The sequence below is a fragment of the Rhincodon typus genome, chromosome 40 (genome assembly GCF_021869965.1).
Source record: "Rhincodon typus isolate 14 chromosome 40, sRhiTyp1.1, whole genome shotgun sequence".
NCBI classification, from domain to species: domain Eukaryota; kingdom Metazoa; phylum Chordata; class Chondrichthyes; order Orectolobiformes; family Rhincodontidae; genus Rhincodon; species Rhincodon typus.
In genome coordinates this window covers 499474-525445 of record NC_063371.1, presented here as the reverse complement: position 1 = coordinate 525445, position 25972 = coordinate 499474, and the positions used below count along the sequence as shown (strand labels likewise).

At 41.2% G+C, this 25972-nt stretch overlaps 1 protein-coding gene and 1 long non-coding RNA gene across 8 annotated transcripts in view; one reads left to right on the top strand and one right to left on the bottom strand.

Annotated features, from left to right (window-relative positions):
• The window catches only part of LOC125487336, a 167759-nt gene that overhangs the window by 42379 nt on the left and 99408 nt on the right, over positions 1 to 25972 (bottom strand). For all 3 annotated transcript variants that reach the window (XR_007265824.1, XR_007265823.1, XR_007265825.1), the window contains exon 4: positions 5570 to 5842. This is a non-coding gene — a long non-coding RNA (uncharacterized LOC125487336). The remainder of the gene's footprint in view (positions 1 to 5569; positions 5843 to 25972) is intronic.
• The window catches only part of LOC109927965 (methylcytosine dioxygenase TET3-like), a 331959-nt gene that overhangs the window by 229978 nt on the left and 76009 nt on the right, over positions 1 to 25972 (top strand). The window lies entirely within an intron of this gene.

Genomic DNA, 25972 nt, shown 5'->3' with positions numbered 1-25972 from the left:
AACTTTGCCCAAGATTAAACAAAAGTTAAGCATTGCGGTGTCTAGGAAATCTATATTTGCATTTTGTGTTGTGGCTTTAAGTTTAATGGAAGGATGATGTGTGCTGAGGATATTGTTGAAGTCTTCTAATGATGCTTTGGTATGAGAAGAAACACCCCATTTGTTAAATATGGAAGGCATTGTTTTCATGAGTGTATCATCAAATAAATGAGTTAGCGAGCATGAAAAAGGAGTCCCTGAAAAACAAATTGTAGACTCCGGAAACCAAAAGCAGCAGTTGAGAAAATCTCAAAAAGATCCTTTGAAAAATAAATTCTGAGCCCTTAGTAAAGGTATTCAAAATTATCAATGATCTTCTCAAAATAGACAAGAAGAAACTGCTTCCAATGCAGACTGTCAAAAAGCTAAGGATGCACATTGAAGGTGATGGTCAAAAGAACCAGCTGAATTATGCAGTTGAGTTCAATTTGGATTATTAAATAAATTTGGAACAAATAGCTAGCATCAGTTATAGTACCTAAGAAAATACCTGATGGTTTAAAAACGTGTCAGGCAGGATTTATTCAGAATCCAAGGTTTCCTGCTCTGCCCCCTCAGTGTTAACAGAGGTCACAGCCCTGCTGATGCCAGCTGGCCTGCAACCATTAATACTCAGTGGGGCATTAATTGGTGAAGAATGAGACTTTCACCCCCATCCTGTTTATTCGTTGGCTGCTCTGTAATGGGCAGTAGTGCTGGGTTCAACTGATGATCACCTAATTTATATGCACCCAGTTACCTGTCAGGATTGCATGCCAGGCAACCTACATTGTTTGGAAACTCTAACGGCCAGTTATCTTATTCCCTTGTTCAGAAGGATATCAAGCATCCATTCAGATAATGGTGTGCTTTACCTCTGGGTACACTGGCTTTTACTCTGGGTCACAGGAAGAAATAATAACAGCAGGAATTATTGGTGTTTTTATAGTCTTCAATGTAGAAGAATGTCCCAAGGTGCAGCACAGATAAAGGAGATCAATGTGAACTTAAAAACAGATCAAGCAAAAGAAAGAAATATCACAAGGTGTAGAAAAATGAGTGGTCAAAGATTTAGGTTCTGTGGAAGATCTTAAAATCAAAATTGGTGGTGTAATGGACAGTGAAGATGGTATTTTTAAGAGTACAATGGGATGTTGCTCAACTGGGCCAGTGGCCAAGGAACAGCAGATGGAGTTTAATTCAGATTAGTGCAAGGTGTTGCATTCTGGAAAAACAAACCAAGGCAGAATTTAAACAGTTAATGGTAGGGCCCTGGGGAGTGTTGTTGAAGCTCAAGGGGTGCAGCTACATAGTTGCTTGAAAGTGGCATCAAAGGTAGACAGGGTGGTGAAGAAGGCATTTGGCATGCTTGCCTTCATCAGTCGCAGCATTGAAGTACAGGAGTTGGGACATCAAAATCATGTTTTGGCTGTACAAGACATTGGTGCAGCCATATTTTAAGTACAGCACACACTTCTGGTCGCTCTGATGTGGGAAGGATGTCATTAAAGTGGAAAGGGTACAAAAAAGATTTTCAAGGATGTTACCAAGACTGGATGTTTTGAGTCTAAGGAGACGCTGGATAGGCTTGGGAAATCTTTCCCTGAAGTGTAGGAGGCTGAGGGATGACTTAAGAGGTTTATAAAATCATGATGGGCGTAGATAAGCTGAATAGCCAAGATCTTTACCCCAGGGTAGAGGAGTCCAAAATTTGAGGGAAAAGATTTAAAATGGAGGTGAGGGGCAACTTTTTCACATAGTGGTTGGTGTGAATATGGAACGAGCTGCCAGAGGAAATGGTAGAGGCAGTTAGGATTACAACATTTAGAAGACATTTGGACAGGTACATGGATAGGAAAGGTTTAGAGGGATTTTGGCCAAATGCAGAGAAATGGCACTAATTCAGTTTTGGAAGCTTGGCCAACATGGACAAATTGGGCTAAAGGCCCTGTTTCACTGCTGTATACCTCTCTGACAGTATTAAAGGAGGAGGCAGGATTAGAGGGAATTTAGATGCAAGCTCAATTGCACCAAACACTGGGTCAAAGAAGGCAAATATACAAAAGAAGGAATAAAGAAACTACCATCTCTAAAGCACCTTGACTATAGTCTTATGTTAACTCATGGTCAATGAGATAACGCTTCATATTTAGTATAAAAAGTTCAGCTCAGTGGTCATTATGAAGACAACACTGACAGTCATGGCTTGGTTCAGTTTTCAATTGATTGATAATTTGATTTAGCTTTGGCTTCCGTACCTTAGAAAGTCATGGCAGAAGAGAATGATGGCAGTAATGAGAAGACCAAAAGAATTACAGTCATATTCTTTTGACATGTAAACTGAATGTGAATAAATATCAAAGAAGGGAAGGTGGAGTGCGATTAAGAGATTTTGAGAAGATTGCATAGGAATAATTTTGAACTCAGATATGTTGAAGATATCTAGGTGCCATCAGAAGCAAAGTTCTTATGTAATAAATGGAATGGAGTCTGATATATTTGGTGAGTAAAGTCTTTATTTGGTTACAGGTCAAACAGAGTTGTACCATGCAAGAGGTTCTTTTCAAAGACCATTAAAAGCTATGACAGATTATTGCATATCTAACATAAAAGTGATTGCTGTTTTAAGTTGCAACTTATTTCTGATATGAATTCAGGTTCTACCTTTAAAGATTGATGTAATCTCTTCCCAATTAATTTTGATTTGATATAAGATGGAGTCAATTAGACAAAAAGGGCATTAATATGATAGGAACAGAAACAGAAGTTGCTGGAAATGCTCAACAGGTCTAGCAGCATCTTTGAAGAAAAAATCAGAGTTAACGTTTTGGGTCTGGTGACCCTTCCTCAGAACTCTGAGGAAGGGCCTAAGGAAGGCTCACCGGACCCGAAACATTAACTCCGACCCGAAACGTTAACTCTGATTTTTTCTTCACAGGTGCTGCCAGACCTGCTGACCATTTCCAGCAACTTCTGTTTCTGTTCCTGATTTACAGCATCCACAGTTCTCTTGGTTTTCATTAATATGCTAGCACTCTCCCAAGAAGCCATGAGGAGCATGAAAACTTTAGGCATTATGATCGTGACATTTTCTTATCAATCTGTTGAGAGATGTATTTGCACACTTCTGAAGCAGTTGAGACATGAACCCACACCTCCTGGCTCAGAGACAGGGATACCATTTCTGTGCCACAAGAGGCTTCACATCATGAACTATTTTTATAAATTTTGTATCCGGAAGTGCTCTCACAAACAAATGAATACTTTTTTTCTCCATCACCAGAACAACAATGGTATTTGTTTTTATCTCCTAACTGTTTTCCGATTGATTAATAACATGAAAAGCCCATTAAGTTTGATGCAAACCACCAGAGATGAGGAAAAGGAAAGGAGTGGGAAGGGGCAAAGTCAAAATCACTTCTCTGTGAAGTTATCGACAGTAATTGTGGGCTCCGTGTACTCCCTGTTTAAGGGTACCTGGGCATGAACATAGCTGTGGAAGAGAGTCAGACAGTTGGCAACTATGGCCCCCTCCATTGCCTGTTGCCTGGACCCATCATGATTTAGATACCTTGTAATCAACCTGTTCAGAGATATTATGACACCTCTGGAGTAGATGGGGCTTGCACAAATGCCTCCTGGCCCAGACGAAGACACACTGCCACTGAGTCACAGCAGCCTCCCACATGACAATTTAATTTAGTTGTGTTTTCTAAATAAGAGTTTGGAAAGCATAATGTCTCTTTGCTAGTTTTTATGATTGCAGATATCATGCTGATGCATAAGGCTTTAACTTCATTGAGTTGTTCTGTCTTAGACATTTCCTTATCAAACTGTTCAGAGATGTTATTACAGACATCTGGAGCAGGTGGGATTTTAATCCAGGCCTTCTGTCTTCGAGGTGCACCACTGCACCACAAGAGCCCTTTACATCATCATCATCTATCTCAGCTCTATCATATTTACATTTCCATGGCCCCAGGGTTGATACCATGATGCACTGGGAGCTGGAAGGAACCAAGTCTGACATCCCACAGGAAACCACAAGTGACTTCTACACATCTGTCAGCAGCCTGGAGCTCAATCACCTCTTTACTGTTTTATTTCCTAGATTTAGTTTTAAATCAACCTGTTCAGAGATGTTATCATGACTAGAGAAGGTTGTACTGGAATGCAGGTGTCCTGGCTCAGAGGTAGAGACACTGCTAATGCACCACAACAGCCCTTCACATCATGATCTACTTTTTATTTATAGATATTTTAATCAACCTGTTCAGGCATGTTATGCTGCACCTCTGGAGGAATTATGATTTGAACATGGGCCTTCACATCATGATCTATTCTTTTTTATCTCCAGAAGCACCCTTACACACAACTGAATGTTGTTCCTTCTCCATCGTCAAATCATTCATGATATTTTTTTCATCTGTTAACCACTAACAATTGAACAATATACATGCAAAGCCTGTTAAGGGTAATGCAAACCATCAAAGGTGAGGGAGAGGTAGGGCAAGGGGGAGAGGCCACATCATGATCTAGAAAAATAGGGAAAATTGATATCCACTGCGCTCATTTGTCTGGTGCAACAAAGACAGTTAGCAATAGGAGGATTCACATTCAATATGAACATGCATTTGATTGACTGTGAAATGCATCAGGAAGGCTTGAATTAGGATTTCTATTTTACTAAATATTGCTGTCAACCCACGAGAAGTGGAAATGTTCATTTTGCTACCCTGGCTGATTGGAAAGTATCTCCATTGCTTTTCTCTCCTTATTTCCTTTGTTGCCACTCCATGTCTACCATTGGACTTATCAATAGGTCATTGCTGCCAAACAAGCCAACTGGTACCCATTTTGTTTGAAAGGTCAAACTACCTTTGGAGAGATGACAACAACTGTCAGCTGGGCCAAACTGCATTAATGAAGTCCAGGACTTCCAATTCAGATGTATCATATTGCAGCTTTTGCACCTGAAACTATGTCAACATTCTGCTCAATTTTCTTTGTTAGATGCATCTAGTTGGCGTTCACACCTGAGTTATGATTGCAGTTTACAGAAGACTTGTCTCTATCTGGATGTTAGGTTTACTTGCATTTGTGATGAAATTCTGCATATTGGAAATTCTTACAAGGAAATCTACTTTAGGCTTGGATTGCTGCTTAGGATTGAGGAAAATAGATTGTTTGAGGAAAATTAATGTCTGATCAAAGGTTGTTGAGCTTTACTATCATTATTAGTAATTGATTGGTAGTACAGAATTTAAGTACTGTGAAAAAGGACATGGAGTTCAAGATTTTTGCATTGCACGTCGGGATTGGGATGCAGCAAACCAAACTTAGAAAGGGAATATCAATTTGTGCAGACTGGAGGATGTTAATGGGTTGGATCATGATTGGCATGGAGATACAATAGGATTTGTTAACTCTCAATCTTAGCAGATTAAATCTGCCTTGTTTAAAGTTTAAACCCTTACTTGGGACTGCCAACTTGATGGGTTGAATGGCCTCCTCCGTCTCAACATCTCACCCAGACCCCCACATCACTTACCTTTGTCCTGTGATCTCCTGATCCTGGCGTTCTGGAGGTGCTCTTCCAGCAGAAGCCATGGCCTTTCTCCATAACATTGCTGAGTGCAAGAGCTGCCAGCCTCTGGATTGTACTACTGCCTCTGGGGAGCTAATTCCAATCACACGTCCATTGGTGGCTTCACCAACGCCTTGTTGGTATGTGGTTCAGCAGACATTGCCCATAAGGGCAGCACAGATCTCTCCCTGGACTCTGGTTGCCATGTGAGATACCCTGCACCTTAAAGGCTTCCACCTAAAGTTACAAATTTATATTTTACACTATTTTTACAAAGAAGCAAAAGACAAAATAAACATTGGCAAACATTTTTCCTAACCCTTTCAAGAATATAAGCTATTCAAAATGGAATTCTCATTAACTAAAATCAACTGCATGAAAATATTAAGATAGATTTTTCAAAATAGAAAATGTGCAAAACACTCAACCTCATTATGCCCATTACTGAAGTCTGCTGTTTTGTGGCATCACATCAAATGTGTACATTTGCCACCAGACCACCTTTTTTTACATGCATCGCAGCTGAACATCTGTATACCATTCAATATACTTCACTGGATAAACCATTTCAATTAAAATGACAGCAAATTCAGTTGGATCAAGGGAAGCTCCATTAAGTCCATATTTGCATTGGAAACAGCACCTAGAAAAACCAACAAAAGTAAGCTTCAAAAGGAGAGAAATTGCTTTCCAGATGAGGTTGGAAACATTTCCAATTCTGTTCTCTTTCCCTTGGTAGATTGCTTTCACCTGTTCTGAAGCCTTTCAGACACCACAACCTTTTCTTGTGACAGCTGTCCTGTTTGAACTCTTAGAATTCAACCGGCATACAGATTAAAATGTAGAAATAACTTTTCACATGACTGACACTTTCACATCCTGTTAAAAAAAGCTTTTGTGAGCCAGTTTTAACAGGTACATGAGAACTGTTAATTTTTCTTCATTGCATGCTGTGTTTCACTGATTATATTTTATGTCCCTCAGTTTTCAAAAACATTTATACATTTTTCATAAACTCTAAATGTTCTGTGATATGATGCAACAATGGTTTTGCTACCATAAGTGACAGTTCCAAACCTATTTTAAAAATTTGTCCTTGCAAATTTTTAACCCCTTGAGATATACAAGCATTCTGTCTCCATTTTCACCATGTTTCATCCAAAAGATAAGCAATACAACATACTCTGAGGTGCTGTTGTTTAGCCATTTATTTGCAAATACACAAGAGGAATCCAGGGTGACACAATTTATGATTTATTTTGTTTTACTTGAAAGAAAAATATCCACAACAACGTAGCTCTAAATTTATATTTTGTTTTGCTCAACATCTGGATTTGATGAATGTTGATAGTTTTTCAAAACCCATTGTTAGGTTTTTGGGTCTTATGTTATGATCACCACAAGGCATGTTGTCGTACTGCATCTCAAGTTATTTTGGGGTTTCTTGTTTGCAATTGATTCCATAGGACAAATTGGAATAATTTCAGTACTCTTAAAATTCACTTTTGCAATAGAACAAGAATTTAACCAAATTTGCACAGCACCAAAAAAATGAACATACATTATGGTCATGTTTTAGCTACTTTTCACAAACTCTTGACAAATCGTTATGCCAGCTCCATACAACAGAGTGTCATTGAATGTGTGTAGTGTGCCATAACTTGGTGTTGGTGGGGTTGATGAGAAACTATTGTCGTTAGAATGAACTGCTTGAATTGTGTAGGCATTCAGTTTGTTGATCCTGCTCCACCATTCACACAAATCATTGATCATCAGGGAACCTCTTTTGCCCATGGTCCTCGTATCCCTTGATGTCACTGGCATCCACAAATGTTCTGGTTTCTGTCTTGAACATGCTCAATGATCCAACTTTCACAGCCTTCTGAAGTACAGATTTCAAAACATTCACCATTTTGGGAGTGAAGAAATTTTTGCTCATCTAAGTTTCAATTGGCCTGCTCCTTATTGTGAGACTGTCACCTGACTCTTGACTCACCAGCCAAAAGAAATATCCTATCCCCAGTGCCCCTGTCAGAGTTTTGCACATTTCAGTTTTCAATCCATAACAGACAGTATTTTATCTGCAATCACGCTTGTTCTGATTTTGTTAACAAATCTGTTAATTGTTTTTGCTGTCTCGACTGTCTCAGCTAACTCTGACTTTTATCTTGATAGTGCAGAAGAACTCATGAACTGAACAAAAACTGTTTGCTTTATCAGAAAATAAGAAGTTTCTGGCTAAGAAACTGGAATTGAAACAAACACCTCTCTTTAGATGTTTGCCTTCCATTTGTTCCCAGTACAAAGTTGAGCTGAAGCACAACCCCTGATATTACAACTCTAACTGATTTGTCTGTGTTTTGAAAGCAAGAAAATCATATGAAATAATTGAGTCATTCCAATGATTATTGATCAGCTGCTGTGTTGTAGGCCTTTGCTTTTGCAGTGTATCTATACCTGATGAGGCAATATTTATGTTAGCTGCCATATTAAAGGAATTAAATGTGGGTAACATACTTCTAAAAGATTTATCAGATACAGCTAAAAGATTTATCAGATGTCTGTTACAGCTCCTGCATATATAACAGCAAAAGCACTTCAGTGTTTGGGCTAATACTGAGCTATTCAGTTACAAACAGTGGAATGCTCCCATCAGAGTGCCATGCTTCAAGTTGCATCATTAGAATGATGAATGAGACCTTGATATCTTTGAGTGATGTGCTATAATACAGTGAAAATGAGAAGTCAGGTTTGGGACAGGATTTGTGATTCCTGACAAGTTTTCTGGCATTTCTGCTGCAGCAGAGACGGTGTCCATCTTGTCCTTCTTTGAGTCACATGTTGTGATATAGTGAAAATCAGCATGCCTCTTAAAGATACATTGTGTACAAGCTGTGAGACATAACACAACAATTATCAGGCAGCATCCATGGAGAGAAATCAGAATTAACGTGAAGTGGTTATTTGAATACTAAAGAGTTCACTAATCTTGTTTAATTTCTTGAAGAGGTCACTGACATAATGGACAGAAGAGTTTTGATTGATGTTTTTATTCCAAAAGCATCTGATAAGCTCCTGCACAATATATCATAAGCAAATTGCACATGGAATTGGAAGTAACTTTGTAATGGGCTGATGATTGATAGATAGGAGATCGAGTGTAAGGGTAAAATTAATGTACTGTTATTGACGGTATGAAATAAGTGTCATTGGCCACAACCTGCATGAAAATCAACAAATTAGAGGCTATGTATTCAAGTTTTCAGATCTAGAAGAGGCACACGAGAAGCCTGATTTCTGACAGGATGGACACTTTCTCTGCCATGGCAAAAATGCCAGAATTTGTCAGGAATTGCAAATTCTGTCCCACCCTGATTTCTCATTTTCATGAGGGTGGAACTGGGGGCAGACTATCGTTCCTAGAGACAGTTGGCGATTTAAATGACCAGCTAGCTCCAGTGAAATAGGATTTTGGAGTCCCTGGTGTCTGGAATCTGGAGTGTGGAGATTAGATCAGGTAGGAAGAAGTCTGCTGTTAGTGCATTTCCTTTGGATAATGAGGGAACCTCTTTACAGAGCTGAGATAGCCCCCAGGATAAGATATCAGGATGCGGGGTTGGGTGGGGCCAAGGATTCTTTGAAACAACAGGGTGAGGGGGGTGTCTATTATCCTGTGGGTTGGAGGTCACAGATCCTTTGAAGTGAGTCGGTACCGTGCTCTTTGCCCAGTTCTGAGGAAGGTCACTCGACCTGAAACGTTAACTCTGATTTCTCTTCATGGATGCTGCCTTGCCTGCTGAGCTTTTCTAGTGATTTCTGTTTTTGTTTGTGACTGTGCCTTTTGGGCAGTTAACAACAAAAATGATTGTCTGTAAATGTACAGAAATCTCGTAGAACTTTCTGACTTGAAAAGATCTGTGAACAGTATCAACAGATATCAGTTTACCCTTAAGTGTCTAGAATTCTCAAAATGTGGGTTTTGCCATTGACCAGAAACTGACCTGAACCAGCCATATAGATACTGTGACTACAAGAACAGATCAGAGGCTAAGATGTCTGCAGTAGGTAATTCACATCCTGGCTCCTCAAAACCTGACCACCATTTGCAATGCGTAAGTCAAGACTATAATGGAATACTCTCCAATTGCTTGGATGAACCCCAGCAAATCAAGGAGATCAAAACCATCCAGGACAAAGCAGCCCACTTGCTTAAGACTGCATTCAACATCTTCTAAAATCGCTTCCTCCATTACTGAGAAACAGTGGCAGAATTGTGTAACATCCACAAGAAGCACTCTAAGAACTCACCATGGCTCCTTAGAATGAATTGGCAAGGTAAGTGAAGAGAGTAAAGTTGGTGGAAAGAACTAGGCACTAAGTTGGCATTGAACTATGACTGACCATGGAGGATGGGCAAAAAACATTAGGTTGCATGGGTGAAATAGCATGGGGAGTAGGTGAGAATGAAGGGGTGTGAGGGGTGGGTGTTGGTGGAATGTTTTATATTTCTCCTCTTGGAGAAATCAGCATGTCTTCAAGAGCAGGTAAGGCACCCTTTGGGATTGTGAAAAAGCATGCTTACGCATCTCAAGTGAAGAAACACATTAGCACTTGCAAAAAGTCATCAAGAAAATGTCTGGGGGAAAAAAAAAGTGATTTGTATCTCAGAGTGCCTGGTAATTTAAAGGATTGTGCTGCAAAATTATCATTCTCACAGTCAGGTGCCTATTGATAGACTGCTCCACCTGCTTACTGAAGGAAATGTTTATTGACATCACATTTTAACCACTTGAGTGAGATATTTATTGACATAAAACGTTAACTACTTAAGTGAAATGCTTTTTAAATAAGTCATGTAAGTGAAATGTGCAATTTCATTGTGTTGGATATTTGTTTTGTAGTAAAGTATTTTTTCCCAATAAGTTTATTGGTAACGTTATTTTCTGTCAGATGCCTCCTGATTAATGCCTACAATATGATAGGCGAGTTGGCATGAAGAGAGAAGGACATAGGATGGCGGTGTGGAAGATCATAGTTGACATCGTGGCTGTTAAGGATCCTGAGGTGATTGGAGGCATACAGGGCATGAGGGGCCATTAGAGAGAGGCATAGTTTGACACACTGAGTATGATGAGCATGAGGCTGGCTCGATGAGCACTGGATGGCAAAAGAGGTTTGAGGGGCAATTGGATGTAACAGATTGGAGATACAGAGTGCGGAGATTAAATGCGGTGAGAGCAGGAGGAATGTTGTCTGTTTAATCTTTCTTGCAGTCGCAGAGGTCCCAAACAGGCTTTCCGTGCAAGCTGCCTTGGAAATAAGGGAGCTTCTTAGACTTGTCCCAGGTTGCTCGGCCCAAGTCCCAATCCAGCCCACAACCCAGACTAAAAATCCAATATGCAGGCAGCCAATTTTAAAAATGAAGGTCACGGAGCCGGGCCTCTGTCTGCTTTGGACCCAAAAAAGGAAATTGAGGTTCCTGTTGCATAGTTGAGAGATAGAACTTCCTGCTGATGTAAGCAGCATGGACCTGAGAGAAAACGTTGGGAAAATACGGCTAGAATGAAAATTCAGATTCTTGACATCAAGAAAGAAATTTTGATTGTGCCCTTGAAATTTAAATGATCAGTTCTGAATCTTGTGAATGAGCGGCGACTACCTTAATTCCATGTATTTGCATCTCATTGTTAGCTAATCTCACCTCATTCCCATGCAGCCCCACATTTTGTCACCATTTCTGAGAACTGGATGGTGCCCATTCCCAAGATCAAGCGCTAGCAGCAGCTTACTGCTTTCTTCTCTAGGTCTTCATCCAGGTGCATGATCACTACCATATCCTTGCGTGCTCAATGAACGTGTCCTCTTCCACACTTCCTCCACACTAGTGGGCATCACCAAACCATAAGCCTCACTACATGATTATGGCTTCCTTTGGCAAGTCACACATCATTTCAGCTCTTGACTTCATTTTGGAGCTCAAGAACACTTAGGCCTTGCATGCTTCTGCCAGGTTCCTTTGTGTGCATGGACACACAGGGGATATCTCATGCATCTACAAAGGATGTATTTTCTGGCTGTTGGCTGACTTGGCTAGTGCTCACCCACTTTGTGCTCATTTGGTAGCTGCCACCTTTGCCTGTTCGCATTACTTTTTAACACAAAGCCTCTTCAGTCCTAAACTACAGGCTGCCTCTGTTGTTTGAATTGCCTGTTAACACCGGCTCTTCAGCCATAACTAAAGGCTGCTGATTCTTTGGCTTGCCTTGCTGTTTAGTACAGACAGAGACACAGGCAGCTTGTTAATGGTGAGAGTACAGAACAGTCAAGACAGGCTGGACAATTTGTTGTGAGGTACCAGGCTGCATAAATGTCACACCTACAACATGTGCTAGCAGCGTACGTGGCAAAAACACTGCTGTGCTTCAAGTAAATGGACATGTTATAAGTCAAAAGGGAGTAGTCCTTAATGGGGTCAGATGGACTAGAGTCAGTCAGAGAGTACTGTCACAGTTAGTCAAAATGGTCTTCTGATTCTAGTCCTGGGAGTTGGCTACGGTCAATCAAGAGCAAGTCAGAAGATAGGAATCCTGCAGTGAGTTCTTGACTTCTCAATTCCTGTCCGCCAACTACAAGGCACAAGTTAGGATTATGATGGAATCAGTGCACAATGACAGCAGTGTGCACCATCTAGAAGGTGCACTGCAGAAATTCACCAAGACTCCTCAGACGGTATCTTCCAATCCCACAACAATTACCATCTAGAAGAACACAGGCAGCAGATACATGGAAACACCACCACCTGCAGATTCCTCTCCGAGCCACTCAGAATCCTGACTTGGAAATCTGTTGTCATTTCTTCTGTGCCACTGAGTCAGAATCCTGAAACCCCCTTCCTGATGGCATTGTTGATCTACCAAAACCAAATGGTCTGCAGTGGTTCAAGAAGATAACTCACCACCACCTGCTCAAGGGCAATTAGGAATGGGTAATAAATGCTGGATTATCCAGCGATGCCCACATGCCATAAATGAAGAAAACACATAGCTTTGCAAAGGATTATGTATGTGGACACCAATGAACCATCTTGCTTTGCTTGTGTGCCATGAATATTGGATGGACAAACATTCCAGATCTTTAAGGCATGCAAACACTGTAACAAACCATGCCTAAAATCAGAAATTGATGAAAAAAAACTCAGCAGGTCTGCACCGTCTGTGGAGAGAAAGCAGAGTTAATGTTGCAGGTCCAGTGACCCTTCTTTAGAACACAAATTGTGTATCTGTCTCTGCTCTGTAGTATACTTTTCATGCTGTGTCCCTTCTGTCTTTTTCTGGATGATCTTTCTGGAATACCTTGATAATCAACTCCATTATTTCTTCTGAACGTTTGCACAACAGAAGCTTTTGATTTCTCTCTACATTGGGTAACAAGGTCATCCAAACTCTCTTTGACTGTCTCTAATGCAATATTACTCTGAAATTTACTTCAAGTTTATGCTGATTTTCTCATGTTGCCCACAGCTTTGACAGATTCTTCTCATCAGCATCAGGCCAAGCAGACTTTCATTACAGACGGCAATCCTAATTTTTATTACTTGCTTTTCTGCATCCACATCTTATGGTCTAGAAAGTATAATTCAATCCTCTGCCTAAACAGTTTGAGTATTCCTGGGATATCAGATGTTTTCCAGTTCACTACTGGAAACCTGGCTGCCAACGGCTAAGCCTTCCAATTTTTTCTTTCACTGCAAGAAAAACCTTGCTTTAAAAATTGCAACAAGCTTCAATATCTGCAGAACTGAGCAGAAGCCATGCCCTGAGTGATATTGCTGCAGCGGATTGAGATCTGATGGTTTTCAGCTAATGATGCTCAAGTGTGGCAACAGCTGGAAAGAACTCTGCTAAAGCACAATATTGAGCTGATTGCTGTTACTGAAGCTGCAGCTGATTTTTCTGTATTGCCAGCTTGGGACAAAATGTCAAGTGCACCCAAATCACCTTCAATCTCAAAAATACTGTAGTCCTCCCAATGTGAGCACAGTGATTCAGTTGCAGCACTTCAGGTGGGCCTTCGGACTTGCACTGATATTTTTAGCTGTTGATCAGTGCTTTAGACGAATAAGCTGCTATTATGTTATGTTATCTCATTCATGAGGTAAGGAGGTTGAATACAAGCTTTATTTGAGACGTGTTGCTGCTTCAGGTTACAAATGCCAACTAACTATGCAAGAGAACTAAATAACATTATATTTCACTATTTCTGTGTTGCCAAATTAGCATAAACATATATTTCAATGACTATATTTAAGGTACGAACAGTACAGTATCAGAACAACACAAGCTGCTTGCCCACTACTATTAGGTGCAATCACTGGCATCTTCTCCATTTTGCTACAAGTGTGAGGTGGGAGGGGTATAAATGAGATTCTTTGCCAGGCCTTTCTGAATTACCATAAAACTTTCAACCGATGGATCTTCTGAGTTAAAATCAATCCTTGATATCCTAAACCCAAAGCAAGCTAATGGGTTTCAAGTTTACACTCTGTTATAAACCAGCATAACACAAACAATCTTTGATTAGCTCTCCAGGTGTTCCCTGTTCTCTGACACAAATGCATTTAATCAGTGTTCCAGAAGGCCTGTTTGACAGAGCTATTTATTTTTAAAACTCTACATAAACAGTGGCAGGTGAGGTTGGTTACTGTTAAAATCTAAATTCTAAAATTTATATATAAAATATCTTTAATCACATAATGCACATTTATAAAAGTTTGGAATTTTTGTGGATGTAGTTTTGGTTTGGCATCTTATTCCTGTATGTAAGCAATCATCCTAGATTTTGAAGCGGTAACGTTTTCTATGTATTTATGAAAATTCAGGTAGTTTATTTTGTGTTGACTTTGAACCTTGATTGGACAGGAACCTTAGTGTTATCAGCCAAGATACTGCTGGAGAAATAAATGATAACTCTTTTTATAGGCTGCTAACATATCAGTGAAGGCAAAGAATTGCAGCAAACATAATCTAAGTTCAAATATCTTCATGTATATCAGCATTTAATTTAAATGCTGGCTGACTGCAATTTAGATCTCCAACTGAATCCAAGTGTCAACATTGTTACTGAAATCTTCTATGATATTCTCAAGTTTCCAAGCTTTCATCTCTGCATAACATCAGTTTCAGCCATTGAGTAACTTATTGCTGTTACATTAAAATGCTCCTCTGGTTTACCTGAAGAAATCAAACTTACAGCCTTTTGGCAGTGAGCAAAGTCACAATCGATCAGTCTTTAGACACAGCATCTCCTAACAGTTAGCCATTTAGGATTTGACATAAAGAGGAATAGCTTGGATAGAAGATTGTGTATCTTTGTAATCCCTTCTCCCCGAAGGTTGTGGTTTTTGAATTTTTAAAATTGGTTATATTATGTGATCGCCACTGTCATTGCCCATTTCAGCATGACTGCTCTAAAGAGAAAGCACACATTTGCTTCTGGTATATGTTAATTTAAGACAGATACATTACACCACGCAATTTCAGGCACTGAAATCTTTTGCAATGTACTAATAGACACTGGAAAATGTTGGAGAAAAAAAGAACTTCCATTGTACAGAAGTTGGGTTTTAATTTAGTGGCAGCTCCTCTGCAAGTATCTCATGTCAGTTGACATGAGATTGGTATGTGACATTAGTTTCTATGTGTATAGTCATCCAAGAGTATGTAGCAGGGCATGGGAGCTTGCTTATCTCAAAGTCTGCATGGACTGCCCAGATTATACTGACAAAATCAGATCCGGATGGTAGAAATACAGATGGAGGGGCACTTGCAAATGGGTGCCATTTCCAAACATGTGCTGTCCGTTTCTTTCTAGGTTTTCAAGATTGCAGGTTTGGAGACAGTGTTCAAGGATTGGTGATGCGAGGGCAGTTGCTCTCACTTTACTTTTGGAATTCAGCTTTTTGTCCATGCTTGGACCAAGTATACCAAACTGATGGAACTACGTTGTTGCTCCTTCACTGTCACAAATCTGGAACACCCTCCCTAACAGCACTGCGGGTGTGCCAACACCATGTTGATGGAGTTCGAGAATATGACTCACCATCATCTTCTCAAAGGCAGTTATGTATGGTGTTGTGTTATTTCTCATAGCAGAAGTGCAATATACCTTGAAGGTACACGCTTATGATGTCAGCACTGTATCATGGCATGTGATCTAATGGTACAAAGCTTGCAGACTTCTTCTTGCTGGGTGCTGGTCTCTGGCCTCTTGCAGTGTGTTAGACAAAGGAAAGCTTAGCTTGAGCCTAGGCTCCCAAGTGCCTGTGATTGTGATGTATATATGTATATATGTAAACATGTAATAAAAGTTCATTTAGTTCTTCAGCACTATGTGTCCATCTCATTCTTAGGGGGAGGCAATGGCCTTGTGTTATTATCACTGGATTGTTAATCCAGGGACTCAGATAATGTTCTGGGGACCCAGGTTCGAATCCCGCCACGGCAGATGGTGGAATTTGAATTCAGTAAGACATCTGGAGTTAAGAATCTAATGATGACCGTGAATCCATTGTCGATTGTTGGAAAAACCCATCTGGTTCACTGATGTCCTTTAGGGAAGCAAACTGCCATCCTTACCTGATCTGGCCTACGTGTGACTCCAGATCCACAGCAATGTGGTTGACTCTTAACTGCCCTCTGTGCAATTAGCGATGGGCAATAAATGCTGCCTGGTCAGCGACGCCCTCATCCCGTAAATAAATTAAAAAAAAATTCTTATGTTGTGTGAACATAGGTATCACAGCATATCATCAGTATATCATGCTGCCACACAAGCAATGGGCAATGAATGCTGGTCATTTTGCAATTTGAAAAAAAATTCTCTCATGCAGGGAGAAAAAAGCTTTCTAAGGCATATCTTTGTGATGTATTTGTTCAACATAATTGTGACAGGATACACTTGCTCAAAATTACAACAGATACTCTATAATGGGAGAGTGGCTGTCTCTGTTAACCAGAAGTGTGTTTGACACTGTGTTAAAATATTGGATCACAATAGATGGTTATCTCAGTTGTCTGCTTTGAGTTGTTACATATTTTCTGTCTTAACATATTTGTAACAGCGTTAAGGTTACTATGTAGTATTTTTGAAGCATTGGCAAAGTAACATGCCTTTACGGTTTACATGATGAATGTCTGCTTTGAAGAGAGTATTAAAATGGCACCAGTGGATTGCTGACCAAGCCATAATTTCTCCTTTCTGCTGAAGAATGCCCTGTGGCAGCTAAAGTTGGGTTGCAGACCTTAACTGCATCATACGTACACGTATCATCTAGGTGACCTTGGTCTATGAAAACAATTGAGTTTCGAGCAGCTGAGTCATTGGTTGTAGCCTCAGAGTAAGCTTTGGAAGAAAACGCTAAAAGATCAAGATGGTGTTGTCTATTTCAATATGGTCACCAAAAGGTTTAATTTTTAATGATCTAGTCAAGGTGTGAATTGGTCGTTCCATTTTGGGTCAAAATCAATGTTGAACTAATTGTCCCATATGAAGACCTCACTTCCTTTTCATCTTAGCCAGTTTTCATTGTGCTAATTTTGAATACATTCTTAAAGACATTGTCAGCAACAAGTTGTTAAAATAACATTTTTTTAATGTAAAGCTTCCCAAGGAAAGTTGCAGGCATAATATAGAACATGAAAAGCCACAGAAGAAGATTTTGAGCCAAATGACCGAAAGGCTGGCCGAAGAGGCGAGTTTAAGGAGCATCTGGAAAGAGGCAAGCATAGTGGTGATTTAGGGAAGAAATTCCAGAGGATAGGACTTTGCCAACTGAAGGCACAGCCATCAACAGGTGGGCAATCAAGAGCCAAGAATTCAAAAAGCCTAGATATTTTAAAGGAAAGTGAGATAAAAAAGATTATATAGAAAGCACAAATTGAGCATTTTTAAATAATGGTTTCCTCAACTGGTAGCCAACATCGATTAGTGAACATAGTTATGCTGAGTCAATGGGACTTGATGCAAATTGAGACAAAGGCAACAAAGTTTTGGATGACCGTAAGTTTACAGAAGTAGAACGTAGGAGGCCAAGCAGCAGTGATTTAGTCTAGAGGTAGCAAAGGCAAAAGCTTTCACTTCGATTGTACATAATCATCTTATTCTATCCTGGGATTCTGTAACTGAAGCCGTTCATTTCAACAACTGAATACAGACTTGTTAATTCATGTAAAACCATTTCATTTTGACTTGCCCCTGTTGCATCTTTTATTTGTAACTATTCCAGATAGCCATATCCTTATCTTACCATTTTTACTGAGATTGCAATCCTATATTCCTTAATGTTGAACTGATCCTTATATTTTGGGTCAAGGTATCTTACAATAATTTTTCATAATCAACATATTTTGTTGAGATTACTTTTATGAATGACTTTTTTGACTGTTATTTTGTAATTGAGTTCACTTTTCTTATTTTGTGTAAGCCCTTCATTTGAAATGGCAGCTTTAAAAGGCTATTGCATGTGTTTGAAAGGTTGTGGGCAGGGCGAGCAAACAATGTAATCAGTTTGGACCTGAGGTATTTAACTCTCACGTTTCATTTATTTTCTGCTGGTCAGCCATCCGTGCAACAGTGGAAAGAAATAACTGGTGGACAGATCAATAATATATCATTCAGAATCCATTCAATATAACCAGGGAGGAAGGAATCAAGTTTGCGACTCTTCCCTTTTCGTGATCAAGTGATATGTGTTCGAGGAACCCCTCCTCCTACTGACCACGTTTCAAAAAAAGCAGCTGTGGTGGTGCCCATTCAGTAGGCCAGAAAATACAATCAAGTATCGAAGACATCATTTGACCCCAAGTTGCACATTAATATGGTTGACTTGATTGCCGAATAACCCCCAATTAAGGAAGTGGAGATGGAGACTGAACAAGGTTTTTCAATTCATTCCTGGGATGTGGATGTTGCTGCCTAGGCCAGCATTTATTGCCCATCCCTAATTGCCCTTGAGACGATGGTGGTGCTGTCATCTTGAACTGTGTTATTCTGTGTGCTGTAGGTACACAATGCCACGAGGGAGGGAGTTCCAGGATTTTGACGCAGTGACACTGAAGGAACAGCAATATAATTCAATGTCAGGAATGGTGAGTGACTTGGAGGGGAACTTGCAGATGGTGGTGTTCCCATGTATCTGCGGCCCTGGCTCTAGAAAATGGAAGTGGTCGTGTGTTTGGAAGATACTGTCTAAGGCGCCTTGGTGAATTTCTGCAGTGCATGTTGTCGACAGAACACACTGCTGCTACTGAGCATTGGTAATGGAGGGAGTGGATACTTGTGAATGTGCTGCCCTGCTTTTGGCTTGGATGGTGTCAAGCTTACTGTGTGTTGTTGAAGCTGAAAATGGGGGCATTCCATCTCACTCCTGACCTGCGGCTGGTACGTGGTGGACACTTTTTGAGGAGTTAAGAGGTGAATTACTTCTTGCAGGATCCTAGTTTCTGACCTGCTTCTGCAGCCACTGTGTCTATATATATATGGTTAGTCCAGTTCAGTTTCTGATCAATGTTAACCCCCCAGGAAGTTGCTAGTGGAGTTTTGGTGTGAGTCATGTAATTGAATATCAAGGGATGATGGTTAGATTCTCTTCCCTGGAGATTGCCATTGCCTGCCATTTGTATACCATGGTTGTTACTTAGCACTTTTCAGCTCAAGCCTGGAGATTGTCCGGGTCTTGCTTCATTTGGACATAGACTGCTTCAATATCTGAGGGGTCCTAAATGGCGCTGAACATAGTCCAATCATTAGTGAACATCCCCAGTTCTGACCTTGATAATGGAGGGAAGATCGCTGATTAAGCAGCTGAAGATGGTTGGGCTTCGGAAAGTACCCTGAGGAACTCCTGCATGGATATCCTGGCATGGAAATGACTGATCTCCAACAAACAAAATCGTCTTCCTTTGTGTTAGGTATGATTCCGACCAGCAGAGAGTTTACCTCTGATACCCACTGACTTCATAGCCTACCATTACACACTACCTGTTGTTAGTCACTAATAGTCCCCATTAACAACTATTCACCCTTCCAGCCTGATCGTTATCAACTCTTTGTCTGTCCAACTGCTCTTCTCTCTCTTTAGGCTCTATCCTATCGTTTACTCCCTACCCCATCCCCCTCCCCTATTTTCTGCATATAAACTGACGTTTTCCCAGCCACCATCAGTTCTGAGGAAGGGTCACGGGACCCAAAACATTTAGCTCTGTTTTATCCTTCACAGATGCTGCCAGACATGCTGAGCTTTTCCAGCAACTTTGTTTTTGTTCAGTTTTGAGGTGTTCCCAATGCCACTTTCAGTCAAATGTGGCCTTGATGTCAAGGGTGGTCACTCTCACCTCATCTCCAGAATTCTGCATTTTTAATCCTTGTTTGAACCAAAGCAGTAACAAGGACAGGTGGCCCTGGTGGAATTCAAACTGGACAGGTTATCGCGAAGCAAGTGCTGCCCAATAGCACTGTTGATGACACCTTCCACTGCTTTACTTATAATTGAGACTGATGGGGTGGTAATTGGCTGGGTTGGATTTGTCCTGGTTTTTGTGTGTAAGGAACGTACCTGAGCAGTTTTCCGCATGGTTGGGTAGATGGCACTGTTGTTGCAGGACTCGAACAGCTTGGCTAGGGGTGATGCTAGTTGTGGAAGGCATGTGTTCAGTGCTATTGTCAGAATGTTGTTGAGGCAGTCAAACTTTGCAGTTTCCAGTGCCACCAGCTGTCTTTTCATATCACGTGGAGTGAATCAAATGGCTGAAGACTGGCACTTGTAATGCCGGGGACCTCTGAGGAGTCCAACATAGATCATCCACTTGGCATTTCTGACTGAAGAATTTTGTGAATTCTTCCGCCGTATCTTTTGCACAGTTCAGCTGATCTCTGCTGTCGCTGAGGATGGAGATATTTGTGGACCCTCTTTCAGGGAGTTAGTTGCCCACCACCATTTGTGACAGAATGTGGTAAAACTGCAAAGCTTAGATCTTGATTGTGGAATCATTTTGCTGTGTCTATCACTTGCTGCTTATGCTGTTTGGCTAGTAAATAGTGACAACACAGTGTGGAGCTGGAGGGTCACATCAGGCCCTCCCGACCTGAAACGTCAACTTTCCTGCTCTCCTGATGCTGCCTGGCCTGCTGTGTTTCTCCAGGTCCACACTGTGTTGTCTCTGACTCCAGCATTTGCAGCTCTTGCAATCTGGCCTGTAAATAGTCTTGTTTTGTAGCTTCACCAGGTTTACATCTCATTTTGAGGTATGCATGGTGCTGCTCGTGGTATGCCCTTCTGCACTCTTCATTGAGCCATTGATCCAATAGCTTGATGGTCATGTTAAAGTTGGGGATAAACTGATAAGCTGTGATTCTGCTGCTGTTGATGGCCCACAATGCCTCATGGTTGCCCAGTCTTGAGTTGCTAGATCTATTTTAAGTCTATCCTATTTAGTATGGTAATAATGGCACACAATACAATGTAAGGTATTCTCAATGTAAAGGCAGGACTTTGTCTCCACAAGGACTGTGGGGGGTCACTCTTTTCCACAACTATCATGTACAGATACATCTGTGGCAAAAAAAAATGAGAATGAGGTCAAGTTTGTTTCTTTTTCTCTTGATTGACAATATGCCACAGACCCAGTCTGCAGTCAAGATCCAGTCCTTTAGGATTCAAACAGCGCGATCAGGACTCGTGTTGCTGTGAAGACACTCTTGGTGGTGGACATTGAAATCCCCACCCAGAATACATTCCCCCTTTGCCGCACTCAGTGCTTCCTCCAAGTGGTGTTCAACATGGAGGAGTACTAATTCATCAGCCAGGAATGGGACATGAATGTAGTAATCAGCAAATGCTTTCTTTGTCCGTATTTGATTTGAAGACATGAGACTTGTTGAGTTACACGGGGCAAATCCCTCCTAACTGTGCAGCACTGTGACATCACTTCTGCTGGGTCTGTGCTGCTGGTGAAACAGAAATACACAAGGTTGATGATGATGGTATTGGTATCTGGGACATTGTATGTAAGGTATGATTCTATGAGAATGATGGATTACGTCAAGCTCTTGCTAGAATAGTCTGTGAGACAGCTCTCCCAATTTTGGCACAAGACCCAAGCTTTGTACGGAGGACTTTGCAGGGTCAACAGTGTTGTGGTTGCTCTTGTCATTTCCGGTACCTAGGTCAATGCTAGGATTCCTGTCAAGTTTCATTTCTTATCTGAGACTTTGTGGCAATTGCTGGAACTGAGTGGCTTACTGAGTGGGTCTGGACCAGGTCAGGCCAGGTATGGACTGCAGTTTCTTTCCCTAAAGGACATCAGTGAACCAGACGGACTTCCCTGATAATTGATAATAGTTTCATGGTCATCATTAGACTTTTAATTCCAGGCTGTTTTTATTGAATTGAAACTCGATGTGTTAGAATTCAAACCCTAGTCCCCAGAATATTACCCAAATCTGTGGATTGCTAATCTAGTGATAATATTACTGTGCCATTGCCTACCCTCCCAAGTTGTTCTTTAAAAATCTGAATTTTGGATAATGTTTAATTTGGAGGAGTTCACAGTCGCATTGAACTTAGCCAGGGTAAACCATTGTATATCAGGCAAAAATGAATGCGCATCAAATGATTGATTATGTCAAGCTCATGTTAGAATAGTCTATGAGACCGCTCTCCAAATTTTGGCACAAGACCGAAGCTTTGTATGGAGGATTTAGCAGGGTCGACAGGGTTGTGTTTGCTCTTTTGCTATATCAAGCAAAAACGAATGCTCATAAAAATGCAAAATTATTTTAGATTATCATAGCAACAGAGTTGAGGTGAGAGTGACAGCCCTTGACATCAAGGCCACATTGAATCGAGTGTGGCAACAAGGAACCCAAGCAAAACTGGAATCAATGGAAATCAGGTGCAAACTCTCTGTGTAGAGTCACACCTGACACGTGGGAAGACGGTTGAGGTTATTGGAAGTCACTCATTTCACCTCCAGGACATCTCTGCAGGAATTCGTCAGGACAGTGTACAAGGCCCAACCATCTTCACTGGCTTCATCAATGACCCCTCCTCCTTCATAAGGTCAGAGGTGGGGATGTTTGCTGATGATTGCACAATGTTCGGCACCATTTGTGACTCCTCAGATACTGAAGTGGCCAATGTTCAAATGCAACAAAATCTGGACAATATCCAGACTTGGGCTGACAAGTGGCAAGTAACAATCATGCCGCACAAATGACCATCTCAAATAACAGACAATCTAAAACTGCCCAGGGTTGTTACTAAACTGGCCATTACTAAATCTCCTACTATCAAAATCCTGGAGGTTACCATTGAACAGAAACTCAACCGGACTCACGATGTAAATACAGTGTCTACAAGGACAGGTCAAACAGTGGGAATACTGTGGCGAGTAACTCAACTCCTGACTCTCCAAAGACTGTCCACCATCTACAAGGCACAAATCAGGAGTGTGATGGAGTATTCTCCCCTTGCCTGGATGGGTGTAATTTCAACAACACTCAAGAAGCTTGACACCATTCAGTGCAAAGCAGATCACTTAACTGACACCAATCCACAAGTATCCACTCCTCCTACCACTGATGCTCAGCCGCAACAATGTGTACGATTGACAAAATACAATACAGAAATTCACCAAAGGTCCTTAGGCAGCACCTTCCAAAGCCATGACCACTTCCATCCAGAAGAATAGGGGCAATAGATACTGGGAACACCATCACCTGCAAGTTCTCTTCCAAGCTACTCACCACCCTGTCTTGGAAATATTTTGCCATTCCTTCACTGTCACTGGGTCAAAATCCTGGAATTCCCTCCTTTAGGCCATTGTGGGTCAACCAAAGCATTTCAAGGAGGCAGCTCATCACTGCCACCCCAAGTGCAACTTGGAATGGTCAATAAATGTTGGCCAGCCAGCCACACCCATGACCGAATTTTTTTAAAAATTGAAATTACAGGTGAACTTGTTTAAATACATTGTTGTTCAAATGCCATTGTAACAGAACCAATTCAGTGTGATTTTTGCTTTTATATCAGCACGTTGCTGGAAATCTACAGTTTTGAGTTGGGGTTTATTTGTTTAAATTGCAGTTTGATGGAAATTTTTGAGTCCTGACACAGTTTTGACAATGACACTGCCTTCTGTTATAAAGTGGAGGTCGACTTCCCTCCGATAACAAAAACCAACATACCCAGAGAAATACGCCTCGCCCTATGGTCTGTTACAAAAAGTGTGACAAGCAGGATAACCTGCCTCTCACCCCAAATCTGTTATAAAGGAGTGGTTAAATGAAATAAACTCCTGACAATCACTCTGTAATCAACAAGTTACATAACTCTAACAGTGAACAGATAGAACATAGAATATAGAACAGTACAGCACAGTACAGGCCCTTCAGCCCACGATGTTGTGCCGACCTATTATTCTACCAAGATCAAGTTACCCTGCATACCCTACATTTTACTATCCTCCATGTGCCCTTCCAAGAGTTGCTTAAAAGTCTCTAAGTATCTGACTCCACTACCACTGCCGGCAGTGCATTCCACACGCCCACCACTCTCTGTTAAAAGAGCCTACCTCTGAAATCTCCCCTATACCTTCTTCCAATCACCTTAAAATTATGCCCCCTCATAATAGTCATTTCAGCCCTGGGAAAAAGTCTCTGACTATCCACTCTATCTATGCCTCTCATCATCTTGTACACTTCTATCAAGTCATTTCTCATCTTTCTTCGCTCCAATGAGAAAAACCCTAGCTCCCTCAACCTTTCCTCATAAGACCTGCCCTCCAGTCCAGGCAGCATCCTGTTAATCTCCTCTGCACTGTCTCTAAAGCTTCCACATCCTTCTTATAATGAGGTGACCAGAACTGAACACAATATTCCAAGTGTGGTCTCAGCAGGGTTTTACAGACCTGCAGCATAACCTCATGGCTCTTAAACTCAATGCCCTTGCCGATGAAAGCCAACACACCACACGCCTTCTTTACAACCCTACCAACTTAATTTGCAACTTTGAACGTGGAGCCCAAGATCCCTCTGTTTCACCACACTGCCAAGAATCCTGCCATTAACCCTGTATTCTGCATTCAAATTCGACCTTCCAAAATTAATCACTTCACACTTTTCTGGGTTAAATTCCATCTGCCACTTCTTTGCCCAGCTCTGTATGCTGTCAATGTCCCGTGCAACCTACAACAGCCCTCCACACTGTCCACAATTCCACCAACCTTTGTGTCATCGGCAAATTTACTAACCCACCCTTCCACTTCCTCATCCAAGTCATTTGTAAAGATCACAAAGAGCAGAGGTCCCAGAACAGATCCCTGCGGAACACCTCTGGTCACCGAGCTCCAGGGTGAATACTTTCCATCTACTACCACTCTCTGTCTTCTGTTGGACAGCCAGCTTTGTATCCAAACAGCCAAATTTCCCTGAATCCCATGCCTCCTTACTTTCTGAATGAGCCTACCATGTGGAACCTTATCAAATGCCTTGCTTAAATATATATACATCACGTCCATTGCTCTGCCTTCATCAGTGTGTTTTGTCTCATCTTCAAAGAATAAGGCTTGTGAGGCGTGACCTGCCCCTCACAAAGCCATGCTGACTATTTCTAATCAAACTGTGCTTTTCCAAATAATCATAAATACTATCTCTCAGAATCCGCTCCAATAATTTGCCCACCACAGAAGTAAGACTGACCGGTCTGTAATTCCCAGGATTATCCCAGTTCCCTTTCTTGAACAAGGGAATGACATTTGCCACCCTCCAATCATCTGGTACTACTCCAATGGACAGTGAGGATGCAAAGATCATCACCAAAGGGGCAGCAATGTCTTCCCTCGCTTCCCGTAGTAACCTTGGGTATATCCCATCTGGCCCAGGGGACTTATATTTTCCTCATGTTTTCAAAATTTCTAGCACATCCTCCTTCCTGACATCAACCTGTTTGAGCATATCTGCCTGTTTCATGCTGTCCTCACAAAGATCAAGGTCCCTCTCACTGGTGAATACTGAAGCAAAGTATTCATTAAGGACCTCCGCTACCTCCTCTGACTCCACGCACAAGTTCCCTCCATTATCCCTGATTGGCCCTACCCTCACTCTGGCCATCCTCTTGTTCCTCACCTAAGCATAGAACACCTTGGGGTTTTCCTTGATCTTACCCGCCAAGGTTTTCTCATACGCCCTTCTAGCTTTCCTAAGTCCATTCTTCAGTTTCTTCCTGGCTACCTTGTAGACCTCTAGAGCCCCGTCCGAACCTTGCTTCCTCAACCTTAAGTAAGCTTCCTTCTTCCTCTTGACTTGATGTTC